Source organism: Ambystoma mexicanum, chromosome 2p (assembly GCF_040938575.1).
Source record: "Ambystoma mexicanum isolate Mex_15411 chromosome 2p, UKY_AmexF1_1, whole genome shotgun sequence".
Lineage (NCBI taxonomy): Eukaryota > Metazoa > Chordata > Amphibia > Caudata > Ambystomatidae > Ambystoma > Ambystoma mexicanum.
In genome coordinates this window covers 1,138,456,853-1,138,471,007 of record NC_090923.1, presented here as the reverse complement: position 1 = coordinate 1,138,471,007, position 14,155 = coordinate 1,138,456,853, and positions in this window count along the sequence as shown.

Here is a 14,155-nt window from a genome sequence, read left to right as displayed (position 1 = left end):
GAATGGAAGAAAAGGGTAGGAAAGCCGATTTGGAGGACAGAAAGGCAAGTATTTCTGAAAAGTAGACAAAATTCCAAGTTTCGGAAGGGGTGATTTGCGTAGATCAGACAACAACTAGGTAGGGGAAACTGCCATAGATTGGGGGAAAAGCAGGAAAATTACTGAAAAAAAGGTATGTGTTGGACATGGTTGGCTTGGTACGGCAATGGCTTCTATGAATTTTGAGAAAAGCAATGCTCCGCTACATTCCCCCGACTCTTGCAGTTAGGAGAGCACGCATTTTTTATAGTGTTTTACAAAACAAGCAATACCACAAGCCAAACACTGAGCCATGGTACACAGGAGTTTTACGCTCACAGCCTGAACAGACGCACTTAGCATGTGTAAATCGGGAAAACCAATGTGGTGAGGACCGGCAAGCATACATTTTTTGAAAGAGCACAGGCAGACCTTTTCAAGGGTAGGTGACTTGTGCAGGTTACAAAAGTGTATGGTGCCTAAAGCAGCGACTAAATGTAGGTCACATTTGGGAAATTAAAGGGTTGTGTGACAAAGGCCACCAGCAAATGGGTCAAAACGTTATGAAAACCACACAAACACAACACATGGCCGACCGTCCCGCGTTCCCACACGTGTCCCGATGTAAACAGTACCTCACATGTGTGGGTGCAACTACCTGGCCGCCAAGGGGAAAGCCTAAAACACAAGTGACCCCAAGTCTGTTTTCAGACCGGAATTTGAGACGCTCTGCCGACCGGCACAACATACAGATATGGGCCTCGGGTGTCCAAGCCACTGGGGAAAACAGGGAACCCCATCCATTTCTGAAAAGAAGACACCCGTGGGAATCAGCAGAGGTAAGATTTTCGCAAATCGCCCCAGAATGTATTACCCAGACACCCATGCAAAGTCTGAAATGTGGGAAAATAAACGCATTTTTTACGCACATTTCGCTCGGCTCACCCATCGAAACACGCCCCCAACAACACATGGCCTACCGTCCCGCGTTCCCACAGGTGTCCCGATGAAAACGGTACCTTACATGTGTGGGTGCACCTACCTGGCCGCCATGGGGAAAGCCTAAAACACAAGTAACTCCAAGCCTGTTTTCAGACCGGAATTTCAGACTCTCTGCCGACCGGCACAACATACAGATATGGGCCTCGGGTGTCCAAGCCACCAAGGAAAACGGGGAACCCCATGCATTTCCAAAAAGAGGACACACGTGGGAATCTGCAGAGGTATGATTTGCGCACATCGCCCCAGAATTTATTACCCAGACACCCCCGCAAAGTCGGAAATGTGGGGAAAAAAACGCATTTTCCGCACATTTTGCTCAGCTCACCCATCGAAACACGCTCCCAACAACACATGGCCTACCGTCCCGCGTTCCCACAGGTGTCCCGATGAAAACGGTACCTCACATGAGTTGGTGCACCTACCGGGGCCGCAAAAGGCAAAGGGTAACCCACTGGGAACCCCAAGCCTTTTGCCACTGCCCATTTTGTTCATGTGGGCAACCTACAGATTTGGGCCTAGGGTGTCGAAGCCAGCAAGGAAAACGGGGAACCCCATGCATTTTCCAAAAATGCCTGATCCGCGGGCAGCAATGGCACACAATGGGTATTGTTGGAAAGGGGAGGATCTCCCCTTTCCAACAATACCCGCCTCGATCTCCAGCTTGAAATACAGCCGGAGATCGAGGCGGAACAAGAAGGTCTCTTACCTTCTCTCTTCCCTGTAGCAGCCGAAAATGGCTGCTGCAGGGAATTTACTTTCAGTTTCACGCCGACGTGCGTTACGCACGCCGACGTAAAACTGAAGGTAATCCAGCCCCCTGGCAGTGAGGGGGGACCTCCCCCTCACATAGCCCGGGGGTTGGATTACAGTTTTGATCGATCCCTGCCTTGCAGGGATCGAGCAAAACAGAGTGCCTAAACCGACGAGCCAGCTCGTCGGTGGCACTTAAGGGGTTAAGCACACAAAAGGAGAGAGAACATATAATATCACAAAAACTGTTTATTGTATTTCCTACATATTAAAACATTCTTATAGCAAACAAAGGCAATTCAAAGAAAGATGAGAAATTCCATACTGTGACTGGTGTAAGGAAGGCAGGGTATCAACAGTAAGACAGACACACATGACCACAGTTCAAGGGTGTTTATTGAACTTTAACAATGGTTTGATAAACGCCTATCTAAACCTAAATCTACGGATGGGAGCAAGCTACGACCATCAAATAATAATAATGCAGTCCTAGTGGAGTCTCGTCAAAATAAAAGGGCCTATACTAAAAAAAAAACTATTGCCAATTCTTACCGTTAAACATACATAGTGAGGGGGTCGTGTTCATGAAAGAGAAAGAAGTATTCACAAAATTATATGTTAGGATGTTCATGTCGTTGGCCTCCCTTCCCCACGTTTTCAGCATAGGACAAGGCGGTTCACTCGAGCAAAGCACACACTCTGGCTTCTTCAGCATGAGGACACAGTTCCATTACCAGCATCAGGGCCTTCTGAGTTGCAAGTCTCTGAGCTTTCCAAAAGTCTCTTGACTCAGACGGCCTGATGTAAAAGACAAAATAAACACAAAGTTCCTTTCCTCTTTCGAGTGTTCAATTCGGGTGTCTGATCCTGGTTCCTCTTCAGCGTGCTCGGATCCCTTTTTATAGCACAGTCAGTATCGTGGATCCCCCTCTTCCAGGCTTAGATCCAGATCTTATAACGTTCAGAGAATACTGCTTCTTGGGTGACTCACGGTTCACCCCGGACCCCACTCAGTCGGGTTCAGATCCTTTTCTCCATCACAATTAGTCTCCCTCAGCCGGGCTCGGACCAATTGTAGCATGCATTCAACTATCGAAGACTTTCAAATGTGCACAGGATTTAGCTTGACCCGTTGCAGGACCACTTCAATCTCAAAATTCCCTTTTCAGAAGTGGCCAATTAGTTGGATGCCTGACAGAGACCTTCGAGTGAGCACCCACATGGCGCCAGACCACTCTGTCTACGCTATGTTATTTGGCCTCCCCAAAGTTCAATCACTCCTCTGGACTGCAATTATATTTGTGTCGTTCGTCAAATACGTTTCACACGCTATTCTCTTTAGATTTCTTCATAAAATGTTGCTGTTTGCAACCTTGGTTCTAACACAGACTGGTTTGGTATCAGTCTCTCCGACTCACCGGCTGTGCTGTCTTTACTGGTGCTGCTTTGTTGTAGGAGCCAAGGATAGTACCACAGCAGCAACTGCTCCTCCCCGCCTTCGTTATCGATACCTCTGACACACAATACAGGTTTGTTCAGCTTTAGGTCCCAGTCTTAGGTTTCTTACTTTCCAAGGTTCACGAAAGTAACGGTCTGAAAAGGTCAAGGGCACCTCCCTCCTTGCAACCCTCTCTGGTCTCGACGTCTTTCTCCTCGTATTAAACTGCCATCTTGGAACCGCTGTTTCCTCGTATGCTTTGCCTCGCTCAGTGTGCTTTCATCCAGGTGGGGAAGTGTAATGGAACTCAGGTGTGTATGATGATCAGTAATGCCTGACCTTGCCTGACCATTGTATTGGGACATGTCCGGTATACGGCTCTAGTGTTAGTCCGTTGTCACTCACGGTGAACTATCCGTGAGAAAGTGTTTGTGCCGGGAAAGGGGGAGAGGGGTAGAGTTCCTAGGTATCCTACATGGTAGGATGGGGAAAAGGTGTTACAAGGAAGGGGATACTGCGTCTCACCTTCTGGTGTCCCACTTCCACCCCCCAAAGACCCCTCATCCAGGTGATCCTGCCGCACTGGTACATCCCCAGGAACTGGATCCAAAAAGCGATGGCTATGTCCAGGCCACCTGGATGACAGATCATGGGGACTAGCGGGTGAGACACCTTAGGTTTCTCACCATCCTCCCCACTGAACGCATCTCTGTCTGGCCTTTATGATAAGCTCTGTAAGACGACCTCCAGGTGTCTCAAAACAAATTATTATTATTCACAGTAGCCTCGAGGACTCCATCACAACAGAATATAGCTGTACTCCACCAAGGGCACGGCCAACCAACCTCCGCACATCAGCAATGAACACTGCTCAACTAAACTCACCCAAACACACATCACCTCCTCCAATAGAATACAGCAGAGTCCCATGCAAAATTAGGCCCATCCGTTCACATAATCCGTCTCTTTGACTCTCTTACTACCTTGACAATTGTCTCAGCACCTGTTCTCCACACATGACAACTAGGGGCTACTCTTGGGGACCTAGCCACTCCCTACCTACCTTTGTGCTGGCTAAAAATGCAGACACACATTTTAGAAATCCTTTCTTCGCTTCTCACATCTCTGACTATGGTCTTCCGAAGAGCTTTCATCCCCACAGTGCTTCAAGGCCATGCCAATGGCAATAGGTTCTATACAAATGCCATATATCATAACATAACACTACAGTGTAGCATTAACAAACCAACAGTTATGGCTTGTTGATAGTAAAAATGATTTCTTTGTTGCAATGTATTCACCAAATAAAGACCTATTTTTTGCTTCCAAATTAGTGGGTTTCACTACGTTCCCAAAAAAAAAAAAACAACCGGCTATGTATTGTTTGGGGCAGGTGTACTTTGCCCAAGATGCCCATACCGATTTAAACCATGCCCCCTTTAGACGACAATTGCTTTAGGCCACAGTCCCTTTTTAGAACACCCCTCATGTTCTCATGCCACCTAAAGTACTGGGAGAGGGAAATTCTTAACATCCCCTCACTCAGCTGTGATAAGGGCGAAAAAGTGCCGATTAGCCCATTTTTTTGTGCTCAGGCACTGGCTCCACCTGTACGTAGCACCAGCCCATATTTACAGACTTACGTGATGAAGCTCTATGCATCACAGCACCTGATGTGAGTGCATGCGCAAGTAAACACATTTTGAAATTTGATTAGAAGTAAACCGATAAGATCACTAGCCCCAATTTAGGTTGGTTGATACCTATCTTAATTTAGGTTAGGCTGGCCATTTTTCAAGTACTTTGTCCAGACGGACGGATTTCTCCTCTATAGTCCGGTTTTTATCTGCTCCTGCAGTCTGAAGGCAGAGATTCATGCTCTTGGAGTCAAACTTCTCCACTGCGAGACACACCACTGGTACGGGGTTAACGGAGGTCTGTTTGCTGCCTAGCCACTTGTTTCCTCTTTAATTCCTCCTTAGCCGCGGGCTTCGCCCCAAGCTTTTTAGCACTCGGGCTATCTGCATAGACTAGCAAGGGGCTGACCCTTAACAAAAACAGACGATCCTTGCACAAATTAAGAATTCATCATGAATTCACAAAAGAGATATTTGGGACCTTTTAGAAGTTCTTGTTTCAAGTGATTACGCCAAACAAGTATTTAAAAAGGAACATCGCATACGTTTTCTAGATCTTTACCAGTTTAATGTAATTATATACCAGTATTGTTTCATGCAGTAATGCAGTCCTATGTCTGAAGGCCGCAACACAAAAGGTCTGCCTTTTGTAGGCCAATTTGGTGCTGCCTTGAACGCGTGGTAAAAAATGCGACGAACCGCCCTGCCCCACCCACTGCCCATTATCATCATCTTCGCATTGGCAGGATTTACAAAATCGGGTGGTGCGTCCCCGAAATCCCTTTTCGCACCCCCTCCATCCAGCCTTTCCTGCCACACACACACTGCACCCCCAACACACCCACCTGACCCCCCAACACACCCACCTGCTCTTCTGCTGAAGCCCCGGCCTGTCAGCCCCTGCGCACGTTAGTGTGGGGTGGGGCTTGTCCAGCCTCAGCAGTCTGCCGCCTTTAGTACGAGGCCGAACATGTACAAAATTAAATTCAGTTGGTGCTGAAACATTCATTGCCACTTTTCTCTGTGGTGGTACCAATCTTCAACATGTTAGATAAACGAGCTATGGGGCTTGTCTGTTTAGACATGTTAGGACTTTTACCGGTAACGACTGTTCCAGTTTCGGAGGCCACAATAAATATTTCCTGAGATCAAAGACCTTCTTTTTAAGCATATATTGGTAGAGCTAAACGTAAAACGGGCACAATTTTTATTCAGGCGAATGGCTAATTATAAGTTATAGGCAGATCACTGAAGTACCTTGGCTTGTGATTTTAAAGACATAAAAAGTATATACAGTGCTCTGAAGCTCCTCCAGCCCATGCACGACTAGGTTACAGGGTCCTGGTTTTATTGAATTCTGAGATTTGCAATTTTTCAGTTACCATTTTAAATTCAGAACTACAAGTCAGAGAACAAAAAGCAAACTTTACCACTTGATGACCTACTCATGCATGAAATGGGGACACTTTACACGTGACTGAATGTTTTACTTTGTTAGTGCACGGTACAAATGTCCTTTAACATTATCACCACCGGAGTGGTCCCCTGGCGTTCTGGCGGCTCTGAAAGAGGAAGGGAAAGGTGGTTAGTGGGAAATAGCTGGAAAAGTGCAAGAGAGCAGTGATGTGCTGTTGGCGGCCTCAGCCCGGTGGGTCCGTTGGCTGGGCCTGGGGTGTTTTGCGGCTGGTAGTCGTCGTGTACTGTTGTGAGAGCCTATGTGGTTTTTTTTGTTTTGATGTTGCAATGTAGTGAAAGTTTTTGCGGTTTATTTTGCTGTAGGTTTGTGGTTGTGTTTGGTTTGGAGTTTGAGAGGTGTATGCAGAGGGGAAATTGTTAGTGCAATTGGTTAGTTGGCATCTTTATCCTGAATTGAGGCACTGGGATTCTGTAATTTCCCCAGGTGGGGTTCGGGAGCGCCTCTCTGCCTCTGTCTAGATCTTGGTCCGTCTGACCTTCGAGGTCCCTTTCACATCTGGGCCCCTCCTCCCCCAGTCTTCCCTTCCCTCTCATACGGCTAGCGCACCTGCTCATGTCCACAGCTTATATATTGTGGTGATTGCTAATATCCCGATAATTCCACTATACTGTGGTACCCAGTGGCAACTTAAGGACAAGGGCAGTTGTTGGGTGGGAAGATGGTTCCATCTCAGTTTGGGTGTCGCCTGTGTTCCCCTCTAACCGGCGTTCTTCGTCCAGGTGCCGTGGGAGGTTCTTCACATCGGGATATGTCCACCGTCTGTACTGGGGGTTGTCAGAGTCCAGTTCATTCATCCCTTTCCTTTCCGATTCGGTTTTCAGTTTGAGTCTGTGGTGTTGAAGAGCCAGGTCTTTAGTAATTTTTCTAAATTTTAGGTGATTTTTGGTGTTTCTTTTGTCTTTTGGGATGTTGTTCCAGGTTTTTGCATCTAAGTGGTAGAAGGAGGTGCCTCCCAGTTTCTTCTTGAAGTATGGTTTAGGTTCCAGGCGGATTTCTTTGCTTGACCTGAGGGGTCTTGTTGTTTTGTAGATTATTTTCTTTTGTAGGAATCCTGCTCCCTGTCCACTGATTGCCCTGTGCATTATGGACATTGTTTTGAAGGTGATGTGATGTTTTACTGGGAGCCAGTGTAGTGTTTTTAGGGTAGGGGTGATGTGTTCTCTTCTTGATAGTTTGAGGAGTAGTCTGGCTGCTGCATTTTGGATCCGTTGTAGTTTCTTCAGGAGGTATTCTGGAATTCAGAGGTAGAGGCTGTTTGCATAGTCGATACTTGACATGATGAGGGCGACGATAGTGAGTGTTTTGTGCATGAAGGAGAGGAAAAGTAGGATTCTTCTTGCCGTGTGGAGGAGGAAGAAACATTTGTTGACTGTTGCGTTTACTTGTGGTTCTAAAGTTAGGGTGTTGTCCATCAAGACTCCCAGATTTTTTACTACCTTAGATGGAGATGGTGCGGTTCCCATTTCAGTTGGCCACGTGATGGTGATTTTGTTCTCTTGGTCTTTGGATATGAACATGATTTCTGTCTTTCCTGGATTGATTTTCAGGTTGTTCGCAGCCATCCAGTTGAAGACTTCTTCTAGGCACTTGATTAGAGTTGAATGATCAGCTTGGGTGTCATTGATTTTGTAGATGATTGTTGTAGCATGTGATGTTGTACTTTTTGAAGATTCGGATAACCGGAGTTTGGTAATGTTGAAGTACAGTGGTGATAGTGAGGATCCTTGTGGCATTCCACAGTCGTTAACTTTTGGAGCGGATTTGAAGGGTTTAATCCATACGGTTTTTGTTCTGTCTGCTAGGAATGATTTAGTCCAGAGTAGTGCTGTGTCTGTTATGCCTATGCCTTCTAGTCTTTTGGTTAGGGTGTCATGACTAACGGTATCGAAGGCTGCCGAGAGGTCGAGTAGAATGAGGGCTGAGGTTGTGTTTGAGTCTGCGTTGGTTTTTAGGTCGTCCCAGATGGATAGTAGTGCTGTTTCCGTTCCTCTTGCGGGTCTGAAACCGACTTGATTTGGTCCAGCAGGTGGTGTTTTTCTATGTATTCTTGGGTCTGTTTATATACATAGGGTTCCAGGAGTTTTGTCGAGTAGGGATTGTTTGAGATTGGCCTGTAGTTGGAGAGGTCTTCTGTGTCGCCACTTGTGTTTTTCAGAAGTGGCTTGATATATGCTGATTTGAAGATCTTTGGTACAGTTCCTGTTGCTAGAGAAAGGTTAATAAGGTTTCTGTAGTATTCTGCTGGCGTTCCTTGTGCGAGGATTGATTTGTAGATGTCCGGGGGACAGGGATCCGTCGGTGATCCAGCTTTCTTGCTGTATTTTACCAGCAATGCGAATGCCTCTGCTGATATTTCAGGAAAGTTTTTGAGTTTGTGCTGAGGTTCTGTGATGGCTTAGCTTTGCAGTATGTTGTGGTCGGTTGGTATGTTTGTATGGATTGTCGTAAGTCGTTGATTTTTTTTTTTGAAGTGGTCTGCCAGGTCGTTGCATAATTTCTCTGAGGGGGGTTGGGGTTGTAGCAGCCTGGTGGGTTTCTCATCTCTTTAATGATGTTAAACATTTCTTTTTGTGTGTTGGCGGCGTTGGTGATTCTGTCATCATAATGCCTTTTCTTTGCCTTTTGAATTTCCTTCTTGTATGCGCGGATTTGTCTCTGGAACTGTGTTTTTTTTGTCCGGATTGTATTCTTTTCTCCATTCCAGTACAATTTTATTTGTTTTCATGGTGCTTAATAGTGAGTGAACCATTTTGCCATTGCTCTTTTTCTTTGATGGGGTGCATGGTTTTTCTGGGGCGATCTTGTCGATTGCATCTGCAATCCATTTGGTCTATTGTTAGCGATATTCCGTCCCACACCAACCCAAGAACATCAACTGTATAATTTAAGTACACATTTGATTTCACTGGCCCTACATGGCTTAAGTTGCAAAACTGTTCCAGTGGCAAGATAGAACATTCTCAATTGTCTGGCGGGTATGCATGGTTGTCCATTAGAACGAATAAGGTAGCTCTAACTCATCCAGTTCTGCTTTTGCATTTTGGGCATTGTAGTCTTTCGTGATAAACTAATTTTAAAAAGTCCAAGTCCCACAATTGAAAGTAGAAACAACTGGATGAGCATCACTACCTGAAATGGGTCTATTTGAGAGCTCTAGGCATGGGCCCGGAATTAGATATTGTTGATATGATATGGCATTTATAACTCGCCTGTACACAAGTGTTCTAGGCGTGACATTGTTAACAGTATGGGTCTGGCATGGATTCATATGTTCATGAATATTCCCCGTCGTCAGGCCGGGAATACTCGGTATAGAAAAAATCAGTATCAGTTCCGCTTCTGATCTGTCTTTCTCAGTAGTAACCAATCACTGGTCTCTGGGTCATACTGCCCCCAGCTAATGACTGCCCTCTCCCTAAGCCCCTCCCCTAGCAGCCATCCTCAGATTTGGTAGCACGTGAAGTGGCAGTATGACCAAGTGAAGAGCCGCAGAGGGGTAGGCGGGAGGGTTCGCATGTGAATCCATGCCAGACCCATGCTGGAGAACAACAGTTACAGGTAAGTAACTTGTTCCTTTTCCAGCATGGGGTCTGGCATGGATTCACATGCTCATGAATACAAGAATACATAGCAGTATACACATGCACAACCACGGGAGGTGGCACAAGGCTCAATATCAAGCAATACAACAACTCAACATTAAGCAACTCTTACCTCACCAGGCTCACCTTAGGCAAACAGGTTGCGCAGCACTGCCTGGCCGACTCTGGACTCCTCCCTGTAATCCCGGTCGACACAGTAGAATCTCGTGAAGGTGTGCGTCGACCTCCACGTAGCAGCCCTGCAGATGTCGAGCAGGGGCACACCAGACAGGAACGCCGTAGTAGCAGCGATCGTTCTGGTCGAATGGGCTCTCGGACGGCCGGGCAGCGATCGGTTTGCCAACCGGTGACAGTGCATGATGCAGCCGGAGAGCCATCTGGAAATGGAAGTCTTCGAGAGAGCCTTCCCTTGATTCACAGGTCCAAAGTTCACAAACAGCTGTGATGTCTTCCGGAAACTCTTCGTGCGGTCCACGTAGAACTTCAGCGCTCTAGCCACATCTAGCGAGTGCAGAGTCCTCTCAGCCGGCGACGAAGGCGACGGGAAGAAAACTGGCAACACCAAGGGCTCGTTGAGGTGGAAGTCTGACGGCACCTTGGGCATAAAGGAGGGGTGCGTCCTCAGCACCACCCTCGTGTCGTGAAAAGTCAAGTATGGAGGCTTGCAAGACAGGGCCTGGATCTCTCCCACTCGTCGTGCAGAGGTGATGACCACGAGGAATGCTGTCTTCCACGACAGAAACTTCAACGGCACTGAATGCATAGGCTCGAATGGGGTCCCCATGAGCCTAGTTAGTACCACGTTGAGCTCCCACGCCGGGGCAGGGGCCTTCACCGGCGGGAATGATCGGAACAGTCCTTTCATAAATTCCTTCACCAGACGATGAGACCACAAGGACGCCCGTCCTGTAGTTCTGGTGTAACGTGAGACGGCAGCCAGGTGTACCTTGATGGAGGCGTGAGATAGGCCAGCCTTGGCCAAAGACAGTAGGTACGGCAATACTTGAGGGGCCGTAATCCGCAGAGGGTTAATCTTCTGTGCTCGGCACCAGACAGAGAACCTCTTCCATTTGTGTCCGTAGCACTTGAGAGTTGAGGATGCCCTGGCCTTTGCAAGAACCTCTCTGCAGTCGGCCGGGATGTCGTATCCTCCAAACTCTAGTGCTGCAGGAGCCAGGCCTGCAAGTTCAGTGACTCTGGTTTGTGATGAAGAATGGCGCCTCCTCTGGAGAGAAGATCCGCGTCAAGTCCAGAAGGTCCGGGAACCAGATCTGCCTCGGCCACGCCGGTGCGACGAGGATCATCCTGCACCGGGACCTCTTGAGCTGGTTGACGAGCCGGAGTAGCAACGGCAACGGCGGGAATGCATAAAGGAACAGGCCGTCCCAGGGGAACGAGAAAGCATCGCCCATGCTCCTCGGTTGGGGAAACCTGCTGGCGAACCTCCGGCACTTGGAGTTCGCCGCCGTCGCGAAGAGATCGATCTGGGGTTCGCCCCGTCGTCGGAAGAGTCGGTCCACTTGATCCTGGCGCAGTTCCCACTCGTGGCACGAGCGCAGCTCCCTGCTGAGTGAGTCGGCGATGGTGTTTTTTATCCCTGCCAGATGAAAGGGTCCCAGAAACATCCCTTGTGCGATGGCCCAATGCCACAGATCCTGGGCTTCCTTGGATAGGGCAGGGGATCTGGTTCCGCCCTGCTTCCGAATGTAAAACATCGTGGTGGTGTTGTCGTGAAATCCTCACCACCTTGCCCTTGAGGGACGGAAGGAAGGACCTGAGGGCCCAGAACACTGCGCGGAGCTCCAAGATGTTGATGTGGAGAGTCTTCTCCTCCGAGCACCAAAGGCCTCTCGCGTGGAGGCCCCCGGTGTGCGCTCCCCAACCTTCCAGGGAGGCATCCGTCGTCACCGTCACCTGGTGGGCCGGGGCTAGGAAGCCTGTTCCCGCTGTCAGATGAGCGCGGACACCCCACCATCGTATTGCCTGACGGAACGTTTCGTCGAGCGAGATCTTGTCCTCGAAGCTGCCTGTCGTCTGGATCCAGTGGGCGTCGAGGAATTCTTGCAAGGGCTGCATCCGAAGTCTGCAATGGGGCACCAGATAAATGCAGGAGGACATCATTCCGAGGAGGGACTTGATAGACCTCACTTTGGCCACGTCCGTGGCCAGTAGACGTTGCACCTTTCCTAGGATGGTCCTTATCCTTTCCTCCGACGGTGAGGCCCGCCGCGCCACTGTGTCGAGCTGTGTACCCAGAAACAGGGCGACTTGCGACGGGACCAGGTGGGATTTTGGAAAGTTGATGGAGAACCCCAGGTCCGTGAGCAGCTGGACAGACTTCGCAGTGCGTTCCACGGCGAGCTCACTTGTCCTTGCCTGTATGAGCCAGTCGTCCAGGTAGGGGTAGACGTGGATCCCCTGCAGGCGCAGCCGCGCCGCCACCGGTGCTAGGCACTTGGTGAACACCCTGGGCGCCGATTTTAATCCGAACGGGAGGGCCTTGAACTGGTAGTGCTGCCCTTTGACCACGAACCTGAGGAACTTTCGGTGCCTCTTTAGAATAGGGATGTGGAAGTAAGCATCCTCCAAATCCAACGACGACAGGAAATCGCCCTCCTCCAGCTGTCCCAGCACGTGCTGGAGGGTGACCATCCGGAACCTCTGTGCCTTGATGTATTTGTTTAGTCGTCGCAGGTCCAGGATGGGACTCCATCCTCCTCTCTTCTTCCTCACGAGGAAGTATCTTGAGTAAACTCCGGAGCCCCGAAGCCTCTTCGGGACGAGCTCGATGGCACCTTTCCTGAGCATCGCCCGTACTTCCAACAGCAGTTGAGGGACGTGATTTTCCTTCCTGGCCACGGGAGGAATGCGGGGGCACCTCTTCTGGAACTCGAGGGCGTGCCCCAGGGCCAGGGCGTCCAGCACCCAACGGTCGGTGGAGATGGACTCCCACACGCCGACGAACTTCGGGGGGGCCCGACCCGACGGACGGTTCAATCCTGCTTGGAGGCAGCTTTGCCTCCTTGACCACCTTGGCGACGACGGCGGGATCCCCCTGACTTGCCGCGTCAACTGTAGGCCTCCTGCAACGAAGACCTTGCCGCTTGACGGTAAGTAGAGGAGCTGCTGCCGGCTCCCTTGGAGGCACCCTGTCTGCCTCCGGAGCTCCGAAAGCACGGCCGTCGCTGTTGGAGCACCCCCAGTGCACGGGCAGTCTCCGTGTCCGTCTTGATCGCCTGAAGGGATTCATCAACCGCCTTGCCAAAAAGGTTGTTCCCATCGAAGGGCATGTCCAAAACCTTGGTCTGAACGTCCTGGCGGAAATCCGTCGCCCTGAGCCATCCTCGTCGTCTCAGGCAAACGCCATTGCCCAACTGACGGAAACCGGTGTCGGCGATGTCCGTAGCCACCGTAATGGCGTGGTCTGAGGCAATCTCACCTTCCTGCAAGATTTCCAGGGCCTCAGCCCTCTTGGCATCCGGAAGGAAGTCCAACAGAGGGGCGATCTTAAACCACAACTCCATGTCGTAGCGGGCTACGATGGCCGGGGCGCTGGCCGCCTTGATGGTCGTCGCTGCAGATGAGATGACCCGTCGTCCCATCGCATCCAGTTTCCTACCCTCGCCGTCCGGAGGGGAGGTTGAAGTCGAGGCCGATGCCCCCCCGCTTTCTTCTTGGCCGCCGCCGAGACGACCGAGTCCGGGGTAGGTTGCGCTCTAAGGCACAAGGGGGCAGCGTCGGGGACCGGTACTTCTTCTCGTACCGGTCCCTCTTCGCAGGAGCCGTGGCAGGGTTCTTGAGGAGAGCAAGCCCTTCACCCTAGATGTCATCAAGAAGCGGTACGGCGAGGACCGTCTTCCTTTTAGCCTCGCGCCGCTGGTAAAGGAACCCCTCCTTCTTCTTTTTCCTCGGGGCAGAGCTGGAAGAGCTCGGATGCCCTGGAGATCATTGCATGGAAGGATCCAAGCTCGTCGGGCGGGGACGCCCGGGCAGGGGGCGACGGGGGACACGTCCCATCGTCGCCTCCGTCGTCATCCGTACCCGTCGTAGTCGTGTCCATGCCTGTATCATCCCCGTGGGTAGTGGACCGGGGGGAAGGCAGAGAAGGCCGCAGAGGAGGGAGAGGAGGCCTAGGATGCGTCCTCTTCCTCTTGGGCAGTGGGCTCCCCGAAGGTCCTGGCTCCGGATCCTCCGTCGGGTCTGGCTCAGGCTCCTCCGTCGGGGGAAGGGG